Below are 27,254 nucleotides of genomic sequence, written 5' to 3'. Positions count from 1 at the left end.
TTCCACTCTCAAGTCATCACTGCCCCCGAGGGTAAGGACCCAGTCCTTAGTCCTCCGCAGATACTTGAGAATGTTCTTTACCGCTGTCCAGTGTGCCTTGCCAGGGTTCCCTTGATATCTACTGACCATGCTCAAAGCAAAGGCCACATCAGGGCGAGTACAAGTCATAGCATACATGATCGAGCCCACAGCGGAAGCATATGGTATATGACTCATTTCAGCTATCTCAGCCTCTGTACTCGGACTCTGAGTCTTACTCAGCTTGGCATTACTCTGGATTGGTAATTCTCCTTTCTTGAAATCTTGCATACTCAACCTCTTCAGTACCTTATCCACATAAGTACTCTGACTAAGTCCAATTAGTCTCTTACTCCTGTCTCTTAATATCCTTATCTCTAGGATATAGGCAGCTTCCCCGAGGTCCTTCATAGCGAAACACTTCCCAAGACAAGACTTAACCTCTTGCAAAGTTGGGATGTCATTTGCTATGAGAAGTATGTCATCCACATACAACACCAAAAAGCTGACTATACTCCCACTGGCCCTAACATACACACATGACTCATCCTCACTCCTAGAGAAGCCAAACTCTCTGACCTTCTCATCAAAGCAAAGATTCCATCTGCGAGACGCTTGTTTCAATCCATAAATGGATTTCTCAAGCTTACACACTCTATTAGGGTATTTTGGATTGACAAAACCCTCTGGTTGAGCCATGTAAACATCCTCAGCCAACTTCCCATTAAGGAAAGCGGTTTTGACATCCATTTGCCATATTTCATAATCATGAAATGCAGCTATGGCTAACAACACTCTAATAGACTTAATCTTAGCTACTGGTGGGAAGGTCTCATCATAGTCAACTCCCGGAGTTTGAGTAAAGCCCATCGCAACCAATCGTGCTTTATAAGTGTGTACTTTCCCATCCATGTCGGTCTTCTTCTTGAAGATCCATTTGCACCCAACTGTCTTACGACCTGGTACATTGTCAACCAAGTTCCACACTTGATTGTCATACATGGACTGAATCTCGCTGTCCATAGCCTCCTTCCATTTAGCAGGCTCAGGGCCTGCCATGGCTTCCCTGTAATTATTAGGTTCATCGAAATCTATTAGTGTACTATCACTAATAAATGTATTACCTTCAGTGGTGATGTGATAACCATAATAAAAATCAGGTGTGTTCCTTACCCTAGTGGAATGTCTTGGAGGTACAGACTCATCTATCGGCTCAACAGGAGTTTCCTCCTCAGGTTGGTCGATAGTATTTGAGGTTCCTTCACCGCTTGACTCTTGAAGTTCTTCAAGGTCAATTTGCCTCCCACTGTCCCCTTGGCTTATAAATTCTCTCTCACGAAAGACTCCTCTTCTTGCTACAAAGACCACATTATCACTGGGTCTGTAGGAGAGGTAACCAAAGGATCTCTGTGGGTAGCCGATGAAAATACACCTCTCACTTCGAGGTTCAAGCTTATCATGAGTCTCACGCCTCACGAAAGCTTCACAACCCCAAATCTTGATGTGTTCCAAATTAGGAACTTTCCCAGTCAACATCTCGTGAGGTGTTTTGGCAACCTTTTTAGTAGGGACTAGATTAAGGATATGGGCGGCAGTCTCTAAAGCATTCCCCCAGAAAGAGATTGGTAACAAAGCTCGACTCATCATGGAACGAACCATATCCAACAAGGTTCGATTGCGCCTCTCAGCCACACCATTCAACTGTGGTGTCCTGGGAGGTGTCAATTGTGAGACAATCCCACATTCCTTAAGATAGTCAAGGAACTCAATGCTAAGATACTCTCCTCCCCGATCGGATCGGAGCATCTTGATGTTCCTGCCCAATTGATTCTCAACTTCCTGTTTTAACTCTTTGAACTTTTCAAAGGTTTCTGACTTATGCTTGATTAAGTAAATATATCCATATCTACTGTAATCATCAGTAAAAGTTACATAATAGCGATTAGCATCCTTTGTAGCAACTCTGAAGCGCCCACACACATCCGTGTGTACAAGGTCCAATAAACCTTCACCCCTATCACAAGTACCTGTGAAGGGTGACTTTGTCATTTTTCGAAGTAAACAAGATTCGCAACTATCATCTGACTTGAGGTCAAATGATTCCAAGACTCCAGCCTTTTGGAGTTGGCCTATGCGCTTCTTGTTAACATGTCCAAGACGACAATGTCACAAGGATGCTTTATCCAAGCTATCTGAAGAATCAATACACAACACATTATTTCCTAGATTGTCTACAACATTCACAGCTTCATATACACCATCACAAGGTAATGTTTTAAAGTAAAATACATCATTGTAATAAACATTAATAGCACCATTTTTATTATCAAATGAAAATGAAAAACCTTGTTTGTACAAGTCATGAAAAGAAATAATATTTCTCGCCATTTCGGGCGAGTAACAACACTTATTCAAATCTAACATCAACCCATTATTAAGCAATAAAGAATAAACTCCTATCTTGGTAACAGGTGATGCTTTCCTGTTGCCCATGACTAAGTTTATCTTCCCGTGCTCCACTTGCTCACTTCTTCTTAGTGCCTGCAAATCAGTACAAATGTGAATACCACAACCTGTATCAAGCACCCAAGAATTAGCATTAGATGAGTTATTAGACAATATTGTGTAAATACCTGCATGGGTGGGTTTAACCTTCCCATCCTTTACATCTTGCAGATATTTAGGGCAGCTTCGCTTGAAGTGTCCCTTATCTTGGCAATAGAAGCACTGTGCTTCCTTTGGGTTTGAAGAAGGAGTAATGGGACCTTTCTTTGTCCCACTTGAAGAGGAACCATCAAGAGTCTTACCCTTGGTACCCTTCGAAGGGCTTTTCCTCTTCTTACCCTTTCCCTGCCCAATAGCCAGAACATGGGCTGTTGAAGGAGTAGAAGTAGCAACCGCTTTACCCTTAAGGCCATTTTCAGCAGTCCTTAAGAGTCCTTGAAGTTTGCTAAGTGTGACTTCCTCCTTGTTCATATGATAAGTCATACGAAACTAATCATAACTTGGAGGTAAGGAATAGGGAATGATGTCAATCGCCATTTCCTCAGGAAAGTCAACATTTAGCTTCAGCAACCGGTCAACGAACCTTTGCATCTTCTACAAGTGACCGGTGATGGGTTCACCATCCTTCATCCTTGCGGTTATCATGGAGGAGATGATTTCATACCTCTCCTGACGCGCGCTCTGATGGTACCTTTCCATCAGATCCAGGTGCATCTCATAGGGGTAGAAATCTTCATAGGATTTTTGAAGTTCAGGAGTCATGGTGGCCATCATGATTCATGCTACTTTAGTAGCATCCTTTTCATGTGCAACAAACTCCGCAAACTCTTCAGGAGTAGCAGTGGCTTCATTCACAACCTTAAGCTCCTTATCGAGGACATACTCTTTGTCCTCATAGCGGGTAATCATTCTGATGTTTCTGATCCACTCATTGAAATTGGATCCATCAAAGATGACCTTACCACACAAGTTCATAAGGGAAAAGGAGCCTGTTGGGTTTGAGCCAGAAGCATTGTTGGAAGACATCTGAAAGGAAAGAAAGAGAAGTTTCATTAGATTAAGAATCCTTAATAATTCACCCAAATGAAATATTAAGGCTAGGATCCAACAAACTATTTATAGTTGGAAGAGGGATGCTGTAATCCACACTATAAAATATTTGAAGGTAGGTAAATGACGATTTACCAATTTCCACCATAAGAACGAAATATTTTATTATTAGGTTTTATTGGTTTTGAAACTCCTAGATCTTTTGAGATACATTGAACTTTTCAATGGCATGTTTGAATCTCGATTGTGCCCTCTCAAGTTTGTGACTGGGATGCCGAGGATCACAAACAAGGTGTGAATAACCATACAAATTGACTTGGTACCCTCAACAATATTACCTAATCGATGTGCCGGTTAACCACACACGCTCCACCGATCTATAATAAAGTCAAGTTACCCTTTGCCACACTTACTAGTCCATGTTAGTGTGCCGGTTAACCACACACGCTCCACTAATGACTTGGTAATGTACAAAGTGTAATTTTATGGGCTAGCACCAATTTCACATTTTCCTAAAGTAACTAAGATTGGGAATTTATAATGTATAGTTACTTTATAATTCATTATACTTTTAATGAGTATTTAAAGTCGTATCCTACCCGTTCGGCTAACGACCCTCCACCGATCAAGGAAGCGGTGGGTGAGAGTGGACACCCATTAAGTCACCATTTTATAGGCAACAACCTTATACCCCCCTTATAGACCGGCTTCGTGAATGAGGCCTACTTGCGGTAAGAATGACATATTCTTATACCTATCTATATAATAAAATTATAATAATAGTATAAGTGTTGATTTTTAAACTTTTTAAAAATCTAAGGTTTAATTTGGAATTAAAGTATTAAAGTGTAAGACTTTTCAAATTCCAAAACTTGAGGGCAAGATTTGAAACTATTCCAAGTCTCTTCAATTTGTAACTTATGAGTTTTAATGGTTCATAAAAATGAAGACTCTTCATTTTATGAAACCTCTTTAGTTCTTTAATCACAATTTAAAGAAGTGACTTTTGGTTATCCATAACTTGAGGACAAGTTATGGACACCATCATTGCCATTAAGATCATGAATTAAACACACATGGAGGATACACATAATTCCTATGATCTTCTAAAACTCATAAGAACACAATTTGATGTCAAGCAATTTCAAGAAATCATATAAACATATACAATACTTGAAAATTGATAAAAGTCATGTAAAATGGGTTAACATAATCATTATCATTTTGAAAAACAGATTTTACAAGTCCAAAACAGATTGGGATAATGATCTTAATCCATTTCCAGCAACAAAACTCGAAAAAACTGCCCAGCACGCTCCTACTCGCCCCAAAGAAACTGGCCAGTACGTTGGGCGTACTCCCTGGTATGCCGCGCGTACTGCGTCAACTCCCTATTTTGGTCAAGGCCAGCGTCCGCTGGGCATACGTGCCAAGTAAACCGCGCATACGCATGCAGAATGGATGTTTTGGGCTTTTGGGCCTTAAGAGAATGGGCCTGGACTTTTGGGCCCCGTGGCCCACTGTGAAGTATAATTTTGGACTTGGGAATATGGAACTAGAGTATTGGGCCATGATTGGACCCCTTAGAATTATTACATTAGGACTTGGAAATTTTGAGCCCATTTGGGGGTTAAGGCCCAATTCAGAAATTTGGCAAGTAATGGGCCCTTAGAGAGTCCTTGATGGGCCTTAGGAGGGGTGGGCTTAATAAGCTAGAATTGGGACTTATGAATGTTCCAATTGGACCAAGGGGCAAAATGGTCATTTTAACCTAGGTAGTGTTATAGAGTATGATTGAGTATTATTATGATTATGATAGCCGGGAGTCATCAGAGCAGCTGTTAGAGGTTACTTCCCGTGAGATTCGACACTCAACTTTACGAGGTGAGTTACCTTCCAGTAGAACTGGGTCTAAGGCCACAATGCCAGCCCACTAGTATTAGTTTGTAGTTAGATAATTGTTTGTGTGATAATTATTTGGTATGCCACTATCTGTTATGTTATATGTGCCGATATGTTATGATTTTATGTGGTAGTGGTAAGGGTGAAATAGTCCCTGATATCCGGTTGAAATAGACCGAAGGAGAGGCCAGCACCCAGATATGCTAGGAAACTATCTGGTTGAAATAGACCGAAGGGGAGGCCAGCACCCATATATGTTAGGAAACTATTTGGTTAAAATAGACCGAAGGGGAGGCCAGCACCCAGATATGCTAGGCAACTATCCGGTTGAAATAGACTGAAAGGGAGGCCGACACCTAGATATGCTTGGCTAGATATGTTATTGTATGGTATGTGGTATGATGGGGGAACTCACTAAGCTTCTTGCTTACATTTTTCAGTTTTGTTTCAGGTACCTCTTCAGCAAAGGGGAAGGAGTCGGTGTGGTATTGATGTTGACGTATGGGTTATGAGTTGATATGATATTGATGTTGCTTTTCAGTAAATGGTTTTATAAGCATCATATTTAAAAATGAAATTTTTTTTTGTTGCAAATCGGGATGTTACACTAAGCTTCGGGCTTACAGTTGTTGATTTTGTTTCAGGTACTTCTAATGATCGCGGGAAGGCGAAGGCATGATCCTACACCTCCGATTGTTTATGATTTGATTATGGGATATTTTGACACTGAACTATTTTGGAAACAAGTTTTGTAATAATCAATGGTTTTGGAATGTTTTATATACGCATAAAACCATCCTTTTTTTCACGCAATACACCCCACGTTGATGAAATGGGTGGCATAAAACCACAATCAATTAATTTTTGTAACTGTATTTTCAATTCTTCCATTTCTGACAGAAGTAGTTGATATGGTGTACAAGATATAGGATTTGATCCGACACCATGTCGATTGTGAACTCGATTTGTCTATCTAGTGGGAATCTCGACAATTCTTCCAAAAATACATCTGGATATTCCTTTTTAATTTCCACTTCACTCAAATCCTAAAACTTCTAATTTGATTGTAATACATAAGAAACATATATACTCCCGCCTTTTGAAAATCGTTTCTTACTTTTGTTGAGGAAATCATTGGAAGACTTTCAAAAACATTTCCCCCCGTATTGTTAATTGTGACCCATTTGGATCATCGATTTGAATCACCTTTTTATTACAAATGATTGGAGCATTATTCGGCGCCAACCAATCCATTCCTACGATTACTTCAAATTCTTTGGTAGATATCGGTTTAAATCTATAGGAAAGACAACACATTCTATTTCTAATCAACAATTTTGATAATGTTCTTTAACTAATAGTTATATGCCATCAAATGATTCAATTATAATAATCTCATTTAATGGGGTTAATGGTAATATGGGTCGATCAACATATCAATAAAAAATAAACGAAAATGTTGCACCTGAATCAAATATCACACGTACTGGGAGTGAGTTCAGAATATAAGTACTTCAGATAACATTCGGCTTGTCTTGCAATTCTTCAGCGGTCATATGAAACACTCGTGTTCTCATCAGACCACTACTGTCCTTTTATAATCACGCGGTGTATACTTCTGAGCCTCCGATTTCTCCTTCGAATAATTTTGGCCGTATATGGCCACTTTCTCCATATTTAATATGTGACATCCCTAATTTCATAGTCAGAAAATACCTTTTTATTTATTTATTTTTTTAAAAATAGTCTATTCTTTATATAACGGAATTTGTTCCGTAAAAGTATTTTTGAAGAAATGTCTTTCAATTGTTTATTAAAACTTGGGATGTCATAACTGATACAATAAACATATGAATAAACATGATTATTACTAGCCTTACAACATCTAATGGCCTATTTTCCTTGAATCTATCATCATTTCCAAACTACAGTTACCTTCATATCGATACATGTGATACAAAGAAACTGAGTGGGTCTGGTTGGGAAAGTAGGTGAGTACATAGGCTTTTCAACCCACAGTATTATAATTAATTTGTTAAAATTATATAATCCACATCAAACAGTTAACCCGATTCCTTATTCTTGTTATTCCCACTCCTTGATCCTAAATCGATGATCTCAAGGAGTCCATCCTAAAGGATCTCTAAGTGAAGAATGTTGCCTCTGGGATTCCTTAGCAACATGTGCTAATAAACCGACCATGGGGTGAAGAAAATACCCACACGAATAATTCATTCATACCTACAGTCGGTAGCTCTGTCCATGTGAGGTTCCTTAACATCTACAGTACGGAGACCTGCTCATGTATAATTTAGTAACACCAATAGGGTGTGTACCTATTCACGTACGGTTCACCAATGCCTACAGGTCGTAGGCCTGTCTCCAAATAATACCATTAAATTCTATAGGTTGTAAATTTAGTAACTGTAACGCCCGTGTTTCTAGGCTAGGCATTAATATTGACGTAATAGTCTAGGTTAACCTTTGTAACTCATTTTGAAGAAATGAAAATGAATTATGTGAATTATGTGTTTTATGCTTAACTATTAGGATTTAATTAATTAAGAATAAAAATGAGCGTCGAAAATAAACATTAGATAAAGCCGATATCTATTAAGAAAGTTGTAGTGGTCGTGACAAGGATTACGGATATATAAAGAATACCGAAATCCGAGTTATAACGAAGAAGTTATGACCTGTCGAAGTTTCGCGACAAAACCAGCACGATGCCGAATGACATAAAAACTGATTTTTTGATAACCTACTTTTTAGCCTTAGTGATCTAAACGAAAGTCGTAGTGTTCGTTAAACCGAGAGTATGCATAAAAAGAACGCCCAAATCTGACTTCGTATGAGGAAGTTATGATTTTTCTAAGTTTCAGCTTAGCGGTAGACAGCTAAAAACTCGAATTTTAGATCGGGTGATTTTTAGCCGACACAACCTAAACGAGAATCTAAGGTCTCGTCAATAGTAGTACAACGGTAAAAATACAGACGAAAACGGACGTCGGATGAAGAAGTTATGAATTTTTAACGGATTTCCTATCCCGGTCTGTTAAAAATAATAATATTAAAATTAATGTCAAAATTAGCCGACGAAGTCTAAACGAAAGTTGTATAGCGTAATTTTACCTACGTGTGCATATAAAAAACGTCAAAAACGGAGCCCGTATGCGAAAGTTATGGATTTTAGAAGTTCTGGCACAAAAATCGAGAAAAAATGCTAAATCCGAGAAATTTTGCATGGTGGGACTTCGGCCACGTTACCTTCACTCCATGCGCGCCACGTGTCTGAAAACGCTGAGTCACCGAGGCCAGCTGGCGAGGCGTGTCGCAACCCTCGCATCTGTAGTGTTGATCCAACCACGGTCTGTAGTGTTGGAAATTTGACATTTTATACCCCTAAACCCATATTTCTTTCATTTCAACTTCCCCCAAAGCCCCAGTATTATACCAAACACCCGAAATACGCCCCGAAGTGCCCGAGAGGCCCGAGAAAATTATCTTTTCGGTTTTGAAGCCCAACCCTCGCAGAGCCCGGTTTCTCAATAAAAATCCCGGTTTTATTAGAAACGATCGTATTAGGAAACGAAGTGCTGCCCGATTATCATTAAATCAGGTGAGTGTGTAGTCACTTTCATCTTACACCTAGATATGAAGTATTTTCTATAAAATACATGTTATGTGTAATTATATTAAGTGTTTATTTGAGGTGGCTGGTGAATAGATGTTTTATACAAGTTTTAAACTGTATATGTATTTTATCTACAAATATGTTGGGTAAAACATGGGTAGACGAAATAGTCGATGTGTTTTAAAATGGTGAGAGGCCTAGATGTTGCTGTTGTTGTTGTTGTTGTAGTCGTCTAGCGGAGTATAGATGACGACCACAAACCTTTCTAGACAGTCCAGTGGGACACTAGCAAGTTCGCAACTTGTAGGTGTTGGTGAACTAAATGTTCATTGACGTACTCCATCCCCCTCATGGTTGCCTTTAGGACATGTATGGCTGAGGAGTCCCCTTAGCAGTTGTGTCCATCCTGATGATATTCCTTAGGCGAGGTCGCTTGTGATAGGTGTTTAGGGACGTAAAGTGAGGATAACGGGATTGGGTAATCAGGGTTATTGTTGATTGGTGAACTTAATAAGTTTATTATTATTGTCGGTTGAAAACCCTATATGCTCACCAGACTCCCAAGCCTGACCCACTCAGCTTTTTATATTACAGGTAGTGGACCCCGAGCATAGTCGGATGATGATGAGAGATTTTTGGATTATAGGCCAGTAGTTGTAAATAACTGTTGTAAGGTTTATAATGTCTTGTTTATGATTTTGATCTGTATCGGAACATGACATCCCGAGGTTTTGATATGAAATGAAATTATATATTTCTTAAAGAAAGGTTTTGATAAACTTTTATCATGTTTTGTTTTGGGGACCAATTCCGCAACATATTTTAAAAGGATTTCTCTGATTTTATTTTAAAAAGCATAAATTAAATCGGACTTTTCTAGCCGAGAAATTAGGGGATGTCACAGTTGGTATCAGAGCATTAGTTTAAGCAAACTAGGCATTTGTAGGATTTCTAGACTTAAACTTAGAATGCTAAGTGATGATTGTGAGATGAGTGTCTACAATATTTTAGACACGAGCACTAGTTTATTTTAGGAAAGATGCCTAAAATGCTTTTATGTGCTAAATGTTATATGTTTGCCATATATGCCATTAATTTTTCGTATCTATGGTCTGTTGCCGACCGGATCTGAAAACCTTATGTGTGTAGGATGTAAGCGTATGATTACGAGATTAGAACTAACATGTAAACGTTTCGGATTAATAAGGGAATTGAAATATCTATCAAGGATAAAGACCTAATTTCGCCTTATTCGATATATAGATTATAATGGAAAGAACCCGAAGTGGAGCGGGAAATACAAACAGAAACCAACAACCTCAACCCTAAGTGGTGGAACAGGTGCCCATAGTAGGAGCTACACCAGAACCCATCACCATGGCTGGAGTACGAGCCATGATTCAGACCATGATGGCTGAACAAAGGGAGGAATTGAGGCAAATGTTGCTGAACAACAGGGATGAACCTTCAGTTCCTGTTGAACAACGCGAATTAAATGACGATCGATCTGAAGAAGGAAACAACAGTAGATTTGTTGGTCATAGTGAACCGCTTGTGGTTGGGAGAAATAACCACGAGGATAGAGTGGAGAGAAATGGATGCAAGTATAAGGACTTTATGACTTGCAAGCCATCGACCTTCACTGGAAAGAAGATACCGTCGGAGTATTGGATTGGATCTCGGAAATGGAATTGGCTTTCATGACTTGTGGTTGCCAAGGCAAGTTACAAACCACATTTGCAGTGCGTCAGTTCAGGGGTAGTGCTGCTCGTTGGTGGAATACTCTAGGGAAAACCCTAAGCTCTAATGAGGCACTGCAACTGACATGCGCAGAGTTCTTGATGCACTTCAAGCGCAAGTACTGCTTGGCCCAAAATGTGCTTAACTAGAAAACCAATTTCTGACGTTGAAGAAAGGAAGTATGACCGTTGATGAATATACAAATAACTTCACAGACAAAATGGAGTTTGCTTTGCGTATTATCCCAGATGAGCTGGCAAAAATTGATAAGTACGCAAAGGGACTTCCATGGGAGTATGCGGTGCCAGTACGTCAGGCACTTACTTTGGAGGAAGCTATCTGGGTTGCCAAGTCTGTTGAAGATATGATTAAGGGGAGAGCCGCCAGCAAGGTTGAAGTTGACGAAAAGAGAAAGTTTGAAGGAACTTCAGGTTCCAATAAAAAGAACAAATTCTCGAAGGCCGGTTCGAGGAAATTCGGAGGAGGAGCCGAAGCCAAGTGGTGTGACAAGTGCAAGAAGAAACATGCTGGGAAATGCAGCGTGGAAATCACTTGTTACAAATATGGAAAGCCCGGGCATTATGCCAAAGAATGCACCTTCAATAACAACGTCTATTTTAGGTGCCATGAAGAAGGGCATATTTTGAGGGTTTGCCCGAAGAATAAGGATGCAGCAAAGCCCAATCTTCCACCAAAGCCGAAGGCGAGAGCCTTTTAGATGACACTTGAAGCTGCAAAAGAAGAAGTCGATGTCGCTTCAGGTACCTTTCTTGTAAACGAATTGCCTGCCCAAATTTTGTTTGATTCTGGAGCCAATTACTCCTTTATTTCGCATGAATTTGGTAGAAAACTAGCTTGCCTGTTGATAGACTAGTTAATGCTTTATTAGTCGAGATTGCTCGTGGCAAGTTTGTACCTGTTAGCCATCGTATGAAAAACATCTTCATTGAATTGAATGGGAATAAGTTCCACGAGGAATTATTACATATCGAGTTAAATGGATTCGACATAGTTTTAGGAATGGATTGGTTTAGCGCCAATGATACGAAAATATTGTGTAGGAAGAAGATAGTAAAAGTAAACCCTCTAGGGAAAGAGTCGTTTATGGTGTATGGAGACAAACGCAAAGTAAACTCTGGAATCATTTCCCTAATGAAAGCCAGAAAGTGTTTGGCCAAGGGATGTACATCATATCTAGCATTCGTGATCGATGCTAAGAAGGAAAAGAAGGAGGTGTAGAATATTCTGGTGGTGTGTGACTATCCTGAAGTCATTCCCGAAGATCTTCCCGGATTGCCCCCTGATCGACAAGTAGAATTCCGTATCGACTTGTTACCAGGAACGACGCCAATAGCAAAAACACCGTATCGATTAGCACCAACAGAGATGAAAGAGCTTATGACACAACTTCAGGAGTTATTGTACAAAGGTTTTATTCGACCTAGTTCATCACCCTGGGGAGCCCCAGTGTTATTTGTAAAGAAAAAGGACGGGAGCATGAGAATGTGCATCAATTATAGAGAGCTGAATAAAGCAACATAAAAAACAAGTACCCGCTGTCGAGGATCGATGACCTGTTTGATCAGTTGCAAGGTTCGAGCGATTTTTCGAAGATCGATCTTAGGCCAGGATATCATCAACTAAAAGTAAGAGAGCAGGATATCGAAAAGACTGCGTTCAGAACAAGATATGGACACTATGAGTTTTTTGTTATGTCGTTCGGACTAACCAATGCACCAACGGCTTTCATGGATTTGATGAACAGGGTTTGTAAACCATACCTTGATAAATCCGTGATAGTGTTCATAGATGATATCTTGATTTATTCAAAAAGTAAGCAGGAGCATGACAAGCATCTACGCGAAGTGCTGGAAGTTCTGAAAAATGAGAAGCTGTATGCAAAGTTCTCCAAATGTGAATTTTGGATTCAATAAGTCCAATTTTTAGGTCATGTGGTTAACCAAGAAGGGATAATGGTTGACCCAGCAAAGATTGAAGCTGTGATGAAGTGGGAACAACCAAAAAGTCCTACGGAGATTCGAAGCTTTTTAGGATTAGTTGGATATTATCGTCGATTTATCCAAGGTTTTTATTCAATCGCGACTCCATTAACAGCTTTGACCCACAAAGGAGCTACTTATGCTTGGAATGAAAAGCATAAGGAAGCCTTTCAAAAGTTAAAGAAGAAATTGTGTGAAGCACCGATTCTTTCGTTACCTGAAGGAGTTGATGATTTCGCAGTTTATAGTGATGCCTCTGGAGTTGGGTTAGGTTGTGTTCTGACCCAAAGGGATAAAGTGATAGCGTATGCATCGAGGCAATTGAAAGAGCATGAAAAGAACTACCCCACTCATGATCTGGAGTTGGCAGCGGTAGTATTCGCCTTAAAGATATGGAGGCACTATCTTTATGGTACTAAATGAAAACTTTTCACTGATCATAAGAGTCTTCAATATCTCTTTAATCAGAAGGAATTGAACATGAGGCAACAGCGATGGATAGAGTTACTCAAGGACTACGATTGTGAGATACTTTACCACCCTGTTAAAGCAAATGTTGTTGCTGATGCTCTCAGTAGGAAGGTAAATCTTGAAAAGAAAAGGCCAAGAGCGTTGAGTATTGAAGTTGTCTCGACAATTTTGGAAAGTATAAAGTAAGCTCAAGAGGAAGCTTTAGAGAAAAATGACCAAAAGGGGGAACGTTTGGGCAAAAGGTTAGTGTTTGATACAAACGGTCAAGGACTGAAGGTATTCAAAGATAGGATTTGGGTACCTAAGACAGGAGGAGTAAGAGATCTTCTGATGGAAGAAGCTCACAAGACCATGTACTCGATTCATCCCGGCAGTACAAAAATGCATAGGGATCTAAAACCCTACTACTGGTGGCCGACGATGAAGATCGATGTTGCTAAGTATGTGGCGGAGTGTGTAACATGTGCTAGGGTTAAGGCACAACATCAGAAACCGTATGGGAGTTTAGAACCTTTGCCTGTACCCATGGGTAAATGGGAAGACATCACCATGGATTTTGTGACTAAACTGCCCAGAACAAGGAACGGTCACGACATGATTTGGGTGGTCGTTGATCGCTTCACTAAGAGTGTGCATTTCATAGCAGCCAACGAGAAATGGTCTATCGATAAACTTGCGAATTCTTACGTGATGGAAATTGTGAGGCTTCACGGTGTTCCGTTAACGATTGTATCAGATCGTGACAGCCGTTTTACCTCAAGGTTTTGGAGGAGTCTACAAGAGGAATTGGGTACCAAGTTGTGTTTGAGTACAGCTTACCATCCGCAAACCGATGGTCAGAGCGAATGAACAATTCAAACGTTGGAGGATATGCTAAGAGCATGTACCTTAGAATTCCAAGGTAACTGGGATGAACACTTACCTCTAGTAGAATTTTCCTATAATAATAGTTTCCAGTCGAGCATCAAGATGGCACCTTATCACGCTTTGTATGGAGAAAAGTGTCGAACACCATCATGTTGGCTGGAACCTGGGGAAAAGCAGTTTATGGGACCTGAAATAGTCCATCAGACTGCTGAAAAGTTGAAAGTGATTAAGGAAAGGATGTTAGCAGCTCAAGATTGACAAAAGAGTTATGCTGACAAGAAAAGACAACTGATATCATTCGAAGTTGGAGATTCGATTTTACTTAAAGTCTCGCCGTGGAAGGGACTTATAAGATTTGGTAAAAGGGGAAAGTTGAGTCCAAGGTTTATTGGACCGTTTAAAGTTCTTCAGAGGATTGGGAATCAAGCTTACAAGCTAGAATTACCAGAAGTACTTGAGGGTATTCATAATACCTTTCATGTGTGTTACTGAAGAAAGTTCACGGGAGATGTGCCCGACATAATTCCAATTTATGAATTAAGGTTGGATGAAAACAAGAGGTTAATTGAAGAACCTGAGGCAATCGTTGACCGTAAGACTAAGAAGTTGCGACGCAAGATGGCCGATTTAGTTCTTGTGCGTTGGAAGCATACCAATGGGCCAAATCTCACCTGGGAAACGGAGAGTGACATGATGAGTCGCTACCCACATTTGTTTGTTGATGTGTGATTCCGGGGACGGAATCATCCTAAGGGGCAGAGAATTGTAACGCCCTTGTTTCTAGGCTAGGCATTAATATTGACGTAATAGTCTAGGTTAACCTTTGTAACTCATTTTGAAGAAATGAAAAAGAATTATGTGAATATTATGTGAATTATGTGTTTTATGCTTAATTATTAGGATTTAATTAATTAAGAATAAAAATGAGCGTCGAAAATAAATATTAGATAAAGTCGATATCTATTAAGAAAGTTGTAGTTGTCGTGACAAGGATTACGGATATATAAAGAATACCGAAATCCGAGTTATAACGAAGAAGTTATGACCTGTCGAAGTTTCGCGACAAAACCGGCACGGTGCCGAATGACGTAAAAAGTGAGTTTTTGATAAACTACTTTTTAGCCTTAGTGATGTAAACGAAAGTCGTAGTGTTCGTTAAACCGAGAGTATGCATAAAAAGAACGCCCAAATCTGACTTCGTATGAGGAAGTTATGATTTTTCTAAGTTTCAGCTTAGCGGTAGACAGCTAAAAACTCGAATTTTATATCGGGTGATTTTTAGCCGACACAACCTAAACGAGAATCGAAGGTCTCGTCAATAGTAGTACAACGGTAAAAAGACAGACGAAAACGGACGTCGAATGAAGAAGTTATGAATTTTTAACGGATTTCCTGTCCCGGTCTGTTAAAAATAATAATATTAAAATTAAATTACAAATTAGCCGACGAAGTCTAAACGAAAGTTTTAGAGTGAAATTTTACCTATGCGTGCATATAAAGAACGTGAAAAACGGAGCCCGTATGCGAAAGTTATGGATTTTAGAAGTTTTGGCACAAAAATCGAGAAAAATGCTAAATCCGAGAAATTTCGCATGGTGGGACTTCGGCCACGTCACCTTCGCTCCATGCGCGCCACGTGTTCGAAAATGCTAAGTCGCCGAGACCAACTGGCGAGGCTTGTCGCAACCCTCACATCACAACCGCGGTCCGACGCGTGCCCCGCTTGACGTGTCCGAGCTTCGTATGGTGCGCCACGACTCCCACCTCGGACCTAGACCTCGGTCCAATCAGAAGCCCATACCTGGACCCTCGCACGTGCGAGCCACTTGCCTTCCCTTCGGATCTGCTGCCGCGTGGAGTCTTCTCAGCCTTCCGATCAGAAGCATCGCCCCTATAAATAGAAGGGTGCGAGACCTCGCGGGGATAATTTGGAAATTTGATATTTTACACCCCTAAACCCATATTTCTTTCATTTCAACTTCCCCCAAAGCCCCGGTATTATACCAAACACCCGAAATACGCCCCGAAGTGCCCGAGAAACCCGAGAAATTTATTTTTTCGGTTTTGAAGCCCAACCCTCGCAGGGCCCAGTTTCTCAATAAAACTCATGGTTTATTAGAAACGATCGTACTAGGAAACGAAGTACTGCCCGATTATCATTAAACCAGGTGAGTGTGTAGTCACTTTCATCTTACACGTAGATATGAAGTATTTTCTATAAAATATGTGCTATGTGTAATTATATTAAGTGTTTATTTGAGGTGACTGTTGAATAGATGTTTTATACAAGTTTTAAATTGTATATGTATTTTATCTACAAATATGTTGGGTAAAACATGGGTAGACGAAATAGTCGACGTGTGTTAAAATGGTGAGAGGCCTCGATGTTGCTGTTGTTGTTGTTGTAGTCGTCTAGCGGAGTATAGATGACGACCACGGACCTTTCTAGACAGTCCAGTGGGACACTAGCAAGTTCGCAACTTGTAGGTGTTGGTGAACTAAATGTTCATTGGCGTACTCCATCCCCCTCATGGTTGCCTTTAGGACATGTATGGCTAATGAGTCCCCTTAGCAGTTGTGTCCATCCCGATGATATTCCTTAGGCTAAGTCCCTTGTGATAGGTGTTTAGGGACGTAAAGTGAGGATAAAGGGAATGGGTAATCAGGGTTATTGTTGATTGGTGAACTTAATAAGTTTATTATTATTGTAGGTTGAAAACCCTATATGCTCACCAGGCTCCCAAGCCTGACCCACTCAGCTTTTTATATTACAGATAGTGGACCCCGAGCATAGTCGGATGATGATGAAAGATTTTTGGATTATAGGCCAGTAGTTGTAAATAACTGTTGTAAGGCTTATAATGTCTTGTTTATGCTTTTGATCTGTATCGGAACATGACATCCCGAGGTTTTGATATGAAATAAAATTATATATTTCTTAAAGAAAGGTTTTGATAAACTTTTATCATGTTTTGTTTTGGGGACCATTTTCGCAACATATTTTAAAAGGATTTCTTTGATTTTATTTTAAAAAGCATAAATTAAATCGATCTTTTCTGGCCGAGAAATTAGGGGATGTCACAGTAGCACCAATAGGTTGTGTACCTGTCCGCATACGGTTCATCAATGCTTATAGGTTGTAGACTTGTCCGCAAATAATATCATTAAAATCTACCGGTTATGAACCTCCCCATGTATGATCGATTAACACCTACAAGTTGTAAAAATGTCTGTGTGTGGCTTATAAACATATACAGGGTATAGGCTTGTCCATGTTTGACTCATAAACATCTGCAGTTTGTGTACCTGCCCATGTTTGACTTGACTTGTCTAGAATAGTTTGTGCTCATCATCAATACCGTACTAGGTGACTACATTGTTAGTCCAGTGGTACTACAGAAGTGTTGACCTCTTATCAATATTTTCATCTCTCTTTACCCTTCACTACCCCATATATTATAATTATGAAAATACACATATGGTTAAATAAAATTAGCTCATACAGTTTCACATAAAACAGAAGGTTTCAACACAGATAATAGCACACATAGCTATTATTTATCTAAACACTTCCTATCTATGTATAAGATGAAAATAACTATGCACTCACCTGTAAAAAGTGGATGACTGGTGAATTTGGCAGAGCTTCACTAACACCCTGACTTTTCCTTTGAGGTGACCTAGGTACGAATATCACTACGTAGGTAGGGTCCGTTTGGTACACATAGTATACTGTTTGGAAATTCCACTTTAAACACCTCATTAAATCCAACCTAGACACCAACCCCGTAAGTAGATAAATTAGTATAATGACTTGGAATTGCTGATAAATCTTATTTATAGGTTCATAATAATGACTATGAACATAAATCTAAGTTACACTTGAAATAAATTTAGTGTAGCTTAATTTACAAATTTTTTTAACGAAAACCGAGAAATTGTCTGGGCAGAATTCCGAAACCGAAAGCTCTGTATTTCAGATACCTTGATCCCTCAAAACCTTGCTAAATACTCTAAAAATCTGGACTAAAAAAATTATGGTGTCTTAGAGAAAAAGGGATTGAGATTTGGTGTGAAAATGAAAGAAAATGAGGGTCTATTTATATTGAAGGGGGCGCGTGCCGCGTACATGGGCCTCACTGGTCCATTCGCCTTCTAACATGTGACGCATGCAGATTCGTCCACACCTCCTTCTTATCGAAGCCGCCACGTGTCACCATTTCATGGTTACACATGTCTCTTTTTTTCTTAGGCCATTTCAACATGTCTTTGATGGAGATTCGGTTGCCGACCTGTCCACGTGGCGCACTCTGGTGCTACCACGTCATCAGCATAGTGTAATTCTAGCAGATATTCGGATCGCCATAACTTTCTCAAACGAGCTCCATTTTTTACGTTCTTTACATCCTTGGAATCCTCTCGACGAACTCTACAAGTTTCATTAAGGTCTCAACATCTAATTCTTACTCAAACAAAAATTCATATTTAAACCGGTTTAGACTGTAAAAGTTTGTGCGAAATTCATATCTCTGTCATACGAGCTCTGTTCTCGACTTTCTTTATATCAACGAGATTATAGTCACGAGATCTTCGATTCTCGTTTAGATTGTTCCAACTAACAATCAACCAATTTGAATTTCGATTATTGTGTTCGCACTGTTGTGCTAAAACTTCAAAAAATCATAACTTCCTTTCATGAAGCTAGATTTGGACGTTCTCTTTATGTACGTTCTCGGTTTTATGACTACCATGAATTTCATTTAGATTACTTAGGCTAATAAGCAATCTATCATAAATTCACTATTTATGATACATAGAGCCGTGTTGGTTTAATCGTGAAACTTCAAAGAAGCATAACTTCTTCATACAAAGTCGGATTTTAGATTTCTTTATATGTACGGAATCCTTGTCACATATTTTATAACTTTTGTTAAGAGTATTTATCCTAAATAATCTTCTATAAAAATGTCATTTTTATAACTCATTGTATTTTAATTGTCTAGCATGAATCTACTAGCGTTACATAAAACACACCGAACTGCTTGCATTATAGTCCTTCACCATATGACCTGTTTAATCGGTTTTACGACTACTACGACTTCCGTTTAGATTACTTAGGCTAATAAACAATCTATAAAAAATCACCTTTTACCATACGCAGAACGTTGTTGATTTAATCGTGAAACTTCAAAGAAGCATAACGTCTTCATACGAAGTCAGATTTCATAGTTATTTTTATTTACAGAATTCTTGTCACATATACTATAAATTTTGTTAAAATTAGTTATCCTAAATAATATTCTATAAAAATGTCATTTTTATATCCTATTATATTTTAATTGTTTAGTCTAAATCTATGGGCGTTACAATTAACTCCCCCTTAGGATGATTACGTCCCAGAATATCAGCAAACAGGCCGTGTGTAATAAATTCGCATGTTTCCTTTCCATCCTAGGTAAAAACCATAACTCTTATGTCTTTTCAAATAAGTGTCTAAGTTTTGGACTTTTTAACTGTTGACGATGCTCAATCCTGCACTTGCTCTTTCTTCTAAAATCAATCTTCATTGGAGACTCGTGCTCCTTCTAGAATAGACTTAACATAAGATAAGGTATTTATTTCGACCACCGTACACACCGAATGGTCATACTCTAATTACTTTCCATCGCATGATGCAATGGCTAGACTCAGGTCTCTTTGAGTCAGAATCTAGCACGAAAGATACCTTCCTTCATGTTCAAATGTGATATAATCACATTATAGTACATAGCAATTCTAGCTAGAGGTTTCTTAGTCTTAACGACGACTGCGATACTTCTTTCAATCACCTCGTTTATCCTTTTCTTCAATCTTTTAACTACAGTCGGACACTATATCGATAATGGTTCTCTGAACCGATTACCTTGCTTCACAAACTTATTTTCAAGTTGTAATCGAATTGATATGAACAATAGGGTTAGAATAACAATCATCTAGTTATTCATTTACCGAAACAAAGGTAATGACGGAAACAAATAAAACAAACTCGACAACTAGTGCCTTAGTAATCTTGTGACTCATCTTGATCCAAGTGCGAGTCTTGTGCTTCCGGTAGTATAGGACTCTACTACCTTTCACACCTATGCATACTCGTCCCAAGAATTGCATTGCAGTCCCCCAAGTCACCATACAAGAAGATCACACAGCAACTCAACACATTGAGTTATATAACTTAACTAGGGATTGTGTTACTTCTTGATAACAAGTTTAATTCTAGTTTACCATCCACTATGTCACATATATTAGGCTACACAACATGATACTATCTATATGGCTACTTTATATCTTCAACTTTGGAAAGTTAACTCCTTATTCCTGATCTCTTGCATCATCATCTACTTTATCAAGGATCATCTAGAATGATCTTGTCTTTAGTTTTGGTGTCGCATTCGGCCTTGCTGCTTTATTTCTCTTTGGGCAGTCATTACTGAGGTACCTTGCTTCTTTACACTTGTAACACAAGCTTTGGGTGAAGCTACTGGCACAGTGACCAATCTTTTCACATGATGCAAGTCACTTCTCACACCATTTAGCCTCATTGGTATCCCCAAAACCTTTTGTCGTTAGGTTGAGACTTTGTGAATCTCTCATTCTTATCCAATATTGAAGATCCCTCAAGCTTCCTTTTCTGTCCTTTCTCGGCTTTTCATAAATGGTTCTGCATTCTTTGTGTCTCTACATTCCTAGCCGCCCAGATGGTTACTTTTAGATTCGTTACTAGCTTCACCGTTATACCAAAATTCGCCGGTAGTCCACTAGCAAACTTATTAACCATAGAAAGTTTGGTAGGGTTTAAGTTAGGAAGTAGCTTCATCTTTTTAGTGAAGGTTGCAGCATACTCGCTAACAATCATCTTTCATTTCTATAGATTCTGTAATTCATTATTTGAAACGACCCAAAATTTATGAAGTAAAAATTACATTTTTAATTCAACCAAAACATTATTTTTCTTTAAGTCAACATTAAATATTCTTTTTCTAAATATTCAAAGTAATTTATAAGAAAACGGTTATCAGATTACAATCCCAAAATCATCACAATGCAGAAACATCGGTGGATGTGCTACGATCAAGCCGAGCCCTCCCCTTTCGAACCGGAAGTACCTGAAACCATAACCATTAAACCCGTAAGCACAAAGCTTAGTGAGTTCCCCAAAGTACCACATACCATACATACATTTTCCATGGCTACCCCCGTGGTCATATCCGTGCAATGTCGTGGGCTACCCCCATGTTGTGACATCCAAGTGTCATGGGCTACCCCCATGGTCTTTCCATAAAATGCCATGGGCTGCCCCCATGGTCTGACATCCAAGTGTTGTGGACTACCCCCATGGTCTTTTATGCAAACGCCACGAGTTACCCCCAGGGTCTTTCAGACAAGTATCATAAAGACAACTAGAATTCCACATAACAAGTAATGGGTCGGCATTGGTGCCTTCGACCCATGGATATAGTGAGAAAACTCACTCTCAATCCGTTGATAATCAAATAACTGCTCAGACCGCTGAACCGGATAACCTCGCACCAACTAACAATAAATACAGTCTTAATCAATAGTTAACCCGATAACCCAAAATCCGAGGCCCACTCCATAAACCAACTTCCTAAAGGGTAAAAGACCATTTTACCCTTTTCTTACTTGTTCCATAACCAAGGCCCAACCCAAAATGCACAAAAATCCCAAAACCCAAAATGGCAAACCAAGGCCCAATATGGCCCAACTTTCTAATTGGGCCCAAAACTATCACGTGACCAATACCAAGAAAGCCTATAATCTAACCATGACCCAAACCTCAAACCTCTAAAAATGACAAGTTGGGGAGTACGCCCCGCATACTCACCCTCGAAGCATAGTGTACAAGCGGCTGATGCACAAAACCTTCATTCCGCAGAGCGTACACCCAACATACTCATCAGGGACCAAAAATCCATATTAAGCTCTTAATGGTTAAGACAATGACTTCCAAACTCAGAAATGGCCCTAATGAGATGTCTTAACATGTAAAGTTGGAAACTTTACTCCTTTGCATGGCTTAATGGGACCAAATCCTTAATAAAATCCATAATAAAGATCCAAACTCATGCATGGTCCAAAATAACTTATCAAGATGACATTGTTATGAACAAGGGACCTCCCAAAGGCCAAGATCCAACATTCTATGCTCTTGGAGTAGCTCATACTCACAAGGATGACTTTAAGGACCAAAATGAATTGAAAATGCTTCTTAAACTAGATCTAACACCTAAAGTCATCAAGATAGAAAATTTATACCTCAAAAAGGTAGATCAAGATGAAACAAGCCTGGATCCAAAAGCTTCAAGCAATCCTACACTTCTCCAAGAAGTTCCTTCTTCTTCTATGAACACCAAAAAACATGAAATACCACCAAAAGCTCAAAAACCACTCAAATGAGGGCTAGGGTTTTGTTTCTAGGGTTTAGAGGGATGGAGGCTGAAGACAATAGGGTTCGGCTGTGAGTTAAGGAGATTAAATAGGGTCCAAAACCCTAAATTAGGGTTTGGATCTGACTGGAGTACACCCCGCGTACTTCTGGTACGCTCAACGTACTCCCTTAAGCACACACGATCATTTTGCTTAGTACACCCAACGTACACCAATATGCGCCCCGTGTACTGGCCTTAACACTAGTACGCCATGCATACACTTGTGTACGCCCCGCGTACTCGGTTAAATCCTAAAACCACCAAACTTCCGAAGGCCATAACTTCTTCGTTATAAGTCCCTTTCTAAAGATCCTTATATCCATGAGAAGGTAACGAGAATCTCTATGCTTCTATCAACTCGTACTTTCCTTAAAAATTCCAAAACTGAAATCCAATTTTCCATAAAAGCTCGAACTGTGACTTTACTAATATACCCCTTGGCTCCGAAACACCAACTGAACTCCCGGATCTTCTAAATTACATTACCCACACCCAAATGGGTCTAAATCTATTTTCCTCAAAGGCCCTAAGCCTGATGATACCCAATCTTCGGTCACCACCCCACATTAGGAAAGGATTCGGAACAGGGCATTACATTATTGATCTGCAGAAGATTTAGCTCAAAGCAATATTGCCTCTTTAACTCCTTAAGGAAGTCATCTCAAGACATATTCCTTGCTTCACCCTTTGGCATGGAATCAACCAACAACTTCTACCGGCTCAATACTCCAGTCTTTAGTTGTCTGACATCTAAAATGGTCTTCTGCCGGTCACTCACAACTATCAAGCACCATTTCCATTTCGGAGATCCAGTCCATGACTTCCAATGGTGTTGCGGTATCATAAAGACTTGGCGGCGTGTAAGCCATGATGTCCTTGTCTTGGCACCTATGCCAATTGTTTCCTCCATCTGGTTGGTTACTTCTAACCAGGCTTGGCTCAGCTTGACTGACAGTCCGACTATAGTGTCTCTTCTCAAACTATCCTTTATTCAGATCTGGTTGCACAACATGTGTCGTAGGTTCATCCCTATTCTCCCGTAGGATTTGTCTAGTCTCCTCCGTTTTTTGGTCGAGCATGACTTGCATCAATACTTCGACACCTACCATTGTGATAGGTTCAGCTACTATCATTACCTCAGGTGTATACTCGATCACACAAGGTTCATGCTGACGGTTTCCATCATCTTTCCGCAATCCGCTACGTGTCCTCACCATGACATTCTCTATACCAAAGTGGTGTTTAGTATACCGAGACGAGAATATAGATAGGGAAGGTTTAGAAGCATAATTCTCCTTATCACTCTTAAAAGTTATATGTCAGTTCTAATACCGTAATTAAACGTTTAGAAACTTGAACACATAAAATTTCCTAATTCTAGGTCAAAAATAGACCTTAAACCTAATAATAGCAATTTAGATAGGCAACCTAAGGCATGCTATAATATAAACCGTTTAGCACATAAAAGAAAATTAGACATCTTATCCTAAAGTAAGCTAGTGCTTGTGTTATTTCAGGTGTATTACCTAAAATATAATAGACGCACATCTCACCATCATCGCTTAGCATTATAAGTTTAAGTCTAGATATCCTCTAAATCCCTAGTTCATTTAAACTAATGCTCTGATACCAATTATAACATCCCCAATTTCACGGTCAGAAAATAGCTTTTTATTTATGTTTACTTAAAAAAAACAGAGTATTCTTTATATAGCGGAATTTGTCTTTTTAAAGTATATTCGATAAAATTATTGTCATTGATTTATTAAAACTTGGAATGTCATGAATGATACAAGAAACATAAGCATAAACGTGATTATTACTGGCCTTACAACATCTAATGGCCTATTTTCCTCGAATCTGGCATCATTTCCAAACTTCAACTACCTTCGTATCAACACCTGTGATACACAGAAACTGAGAGGGTCAGGTTGGGAAACCTGGTGAGTGCATAGGGTTTTCAACCCATAATATTATAATTAATTTGTTATAATTATATAATCCACATAAAAAATTAACTCGATTCTCCATACATGTTATTCTCACTCCCTGATCCTAAACTGATGATCTCAAAGGATCTATCCTAAAGGATCCCTAAGTGAACAATGCTTCCTCAGGGATTCCTTATCATCTCGTTCTAATAAAATGGCCATGGGGTGAACAGAATACCCACATGGATAAATCATTCATACCTAAAGTTTGCAGTTCTATCTGTATAAGGTTCCTTCACATCTATAGGTCAGGGACCTACACATGTATAATTTAGTAACACCTATAGATTGTGTACGTATCCGCATACGGTTCATCAATTCCTACAGGTCATAGACCTGTGTACAAATAATATCATTAACATCTACAGGTTGTAAACCTGCCCATGTATGATCGATTAACACCTACAAGTTGTAAACTTGCCCATGTATGATCGAGTAATACCTATAGGTTGTAAACTTGCATGTGTATGGCTTATAAACATCTACAACTTATAGGCATGTCCATGTTTGACTTATAAAAATCTACACGTTGTCTACCTAGCCATGTTTGACCTCACTTGTTTAGAATAGTCTGTGGTCAACATCAATACCCTACTAGGTGACCACATTGATAGTCTCGTAGTACTATAGAAATCTCGACCTCTTATCATTATTTTCATCTCTCTTTACCCTTCACTACCCCATTTATTATAAGTATGAAAATGCATATATGGTTAAATAACATTTACTCGTATAGTTTCATCTAACACAAAAGGTTTCATTACAGATAATAGGCACACATAACATTTAGTTATCTAAATAATTTATATCTATGCGTACTCACCTGTTAAAAGTGGATGAGTGGTGAATTTGGCAGCGCTTCGCCTAGCACCCTGACTTTGTTGAATCTATATGTCCAAGAATCATTATGGAGTGATATTACTAATGATATATTATCGTGTAGGGTCACACCTTAATCAAGTTGGTACTTATTGAATATTTATTAAATATTTGATATTAATAAATAAATTCAACTCTTGTATTTAATTAGAGAATAATTTTTTTATGAAAATAATAATAAAAGAAACTAGAAACTAGTCATTATATGATATTGTATCATATAATTAGTCATGTACAAAGTTTTAGACCTTTTGATTAACCGTCATTAAGTTAAATACTTACTCCACCATGGTTAAAAAGGTTGGACACAATATTTGTCTTTTATAAGACATCATGGCCGAAAATGCTAAGGCATGGGAGATTTCTTGTGAATATTCCCTATGATGGTCTCCATGCTTTGTCCCCATTTCACTTTATGCTTTATTATACTTTAGAGTATAATAATAGTTTGACCTTACTTTACATGGGATATAAAAGGGGACTCTTGTGCATAAAATGGTGCTAGTCTTTTAACATCTTCTTCTTCTCTTCTTACTCCCAAAAGCCGTAGCTTTCTAAGACTCCAAGGAGTCTTCCCTTTTGAAGTTGGTGCTTGCTTTTGGTGCTTCACATTGTGTCTTCATTTAGTGCTTATTTGTTTAGCAATTAAAGGCTTAAAGAACAAAGTGTTGAAAGAGAAAACTAGCATTTTTGGTACCTTAATCTTGATGGTGGATACTTGTAGAGAAGATCATGTTCTTTGATCTTTATATCTTCATCAACAACCCAAAACCAAGTGGTTTCAAAAGTTTCAAAGGTTATCTCTAAAACATCATATGGCTGTTTTTATTTCATTCTAACCTCTACAAATGGATATATGAAGGTTTGGTTTGGTTATGAACTAAAAATAAACTAGTTATTTTAAAAGACTTCCGTTGCCGGTTTTTGTGAAAGACGATCTTATATTTCGTATCAAAACCCAGCAGTGGTATCAGAGCCATCTTTTATATGTTAGAATGATTTTTTATGTTTCATAATCTTTGGTTTTTGGAAAACAAGCATGGATTTCTTTTGGTTAAGAAAAATCCATAGTTTTCTTCTTTGACAACTTCTTGGTTAATTTTTTTTTATATATAACCATTTTTCATGTATTTTGGTTATATAAAAGTTGCCTTAAAAAAACAAAGAGTTATTTGTTGTAATATTTTATATATTGTTGTGTATAAACAAGCCATTTGGACCTTTGTGTTGTGTTTGGTTGGTATTTATTTATTCATAAGATTTAATATATAAATAAGTAAATTTTCATTTGTTGATTTGTTGTGATAAATTAGTTAGAGTAGTTGTATTCCTTCTAAATGTAACAAGATGAAGAAATGAACTTCTTGAAGACGACTTAATCATTTAAGACCATAATCCCAACCACAAACTTCTACTTTTGGTTTTGGGCTTAATTATAGTCTTAATGGTTTAAGTGTTGCAACGTTCACAACATGAAGATTTGAAGTCCTTTTGCAAGCAAGAGTTGACTTGGCAAGTGGGAGCTTGAAGACCTTTTGAAGTGTGCCTTAAGTCATTTAGGAAAGACTTAATAATTCTTGTGATGGCTCACAAAAATTATTACTAGACATGGCTTGGTTTATACACACTATAATGCATTCTTGTGATGCTTATTTTATGTTAAATATAGGTTATGTATTATGTATAAAAATGGTTTTTACATGTCAAATAT

The sequence above is a fragment of the Lactuca virosa genome, chromosome 5 (assembly GCF_052849685.1).
Source record: "Lactuca virosa cultivar CGN04683 chromosome 5, Lactuca_virosa_CGN04683_v6, whole genome shotgun sequence".
In the NCBI taxonomy this organism is placed as follows: Eukaryota; Viridiplantae; Streptophyta; class Magnoliopsida; order Asterales; family Asteraceae; genus Lactuca; species Lactuca virosa.
Note: the sequence above shows the minus strand (reverse complement) of the source record.